Below are 1475 nucleotides of genomic sequence, written 5' to 3' on the forward strand. Positions count from 1 at the left end.
TTTAAAATATAACTGAACAAAATAGCAATGGCTGTGTAGGAATTAATAGGCAGCAGACTCCGGCGTCAGGTTTTTTTAAAATCATAAAGTAATATTAAGTGTGCAAAAGTTCTAGCTACCTAGATTATTCCTATTTAAAATAAGTAGCTAAACTTGTTAGTAATTATTTAGTTTATAAACTGTGATGAAGTTTAGTTAAAGGGTATAATTTAAGTCTAATTATAACAAAGTAATTAACTTAAAAGGAAGCTCTGAAAAACTCAGCATTCTGCATTATATTAGATGCTAATAATACCATCGGATGTTATCTTTTTCTAAATTAAGTCTTTATACCCGTTGTTTATACAGTAACGGTATTAAATACTGCTACTGAGCGTGAACTACGTAAAACTATATTTCAGATCTTGTTTAAATGTATTGGCTTTTATTAAATAAAAATCGCAAATATAAAAAAAAAATAGATCAGTACAAACATCTTCGTTTAGTGTATTTTTCTAAATCGTTTAAAGATAATTTATAGCCTTTATTTTCCTTATGAACAGTTACGTTATGCAATTTATACCAAAAGGTACTGATTATTTGTAATTTTGTTTCAACAATCGTTGTATGGATTGGATATAGAAGTTTAAAGTTGCCTGTAAAAGAGATACAAAACACGAATCAACAGTTCAATGATGCCTCAATATAAGTATGTGTAATTTGTTTAAAGGATGCTTATTCATTCACTTATGTAAAAATACGTGTCTATTTTTTACAAATAGTAATTTAATGCTTGTGAACAATATCATCGTGTATACATAGTAGGAATAGAGTATAATAGTTCTTTTAGCAATATGTATAGTAGTATAGTATATACTGAAATATGTGTATTTTATTCTTAAAAATTACTTGCAAAAAAATTCACAAGACGTGTGTAGGTAAAAAATAAAATTCTACAAAATGGTAACACTAAACTTTAAAACGTTTAGTGCTTATTTCATGTAAGGTATTACTTTTTAATGTAATATTAATTAAAAGCATGGTTTTTTTTAAATAAATACGTGGTTTGATATTTCTCACAAACACCTAATTTGTTTTAGAGTGTCTCTCAATAATAAAAGTTTTAAGTTACAAAGAAAAATAAGTAACAATGAGATTCTTTGGTAATCTTAAAGCTCAAACAGAGTTTAATGCCATAAAACTTTACCGAAGTAGCAAACAATGTCTAAACTATTAAACATTTGTAAAATAGTTTTGATGTGCAATAATTTTAATAAAATTACATATCAATACACATCACTACTAAATATAAATGATTGGTTACTAAAATAAGTAGCTTCCCTGTCAATATTATTGGACAATTAATCCTTTTTTCTCCTTTACAATATTATATTTCGTAGACTTGCATTTTTGTTTGGCACTAGAAAAATACTTCAGACCATAAAAAGTTCAGGTTCCACAATGAATGCACGAATATTGAATTCAGCTGTAATGGA

This window comes from Homalodisca vitripennis, unplaced genomic scaffold, assembly GCF_021130785.1.
Source record: "Homalodisca vitripennis isolate AUS2020 unplaced genomic scaffold, UT_GWSS_2.1 ScUCBcl_1444;HRSCAF=5083, whole genome shotgun sequence".
Lineage (NCBI taxonomy): Eukaryota > Metazoa > Arthropoda > Insecta > Hemiptera > Cicadellidae > Homalodisca > Homalodisca vitripennis.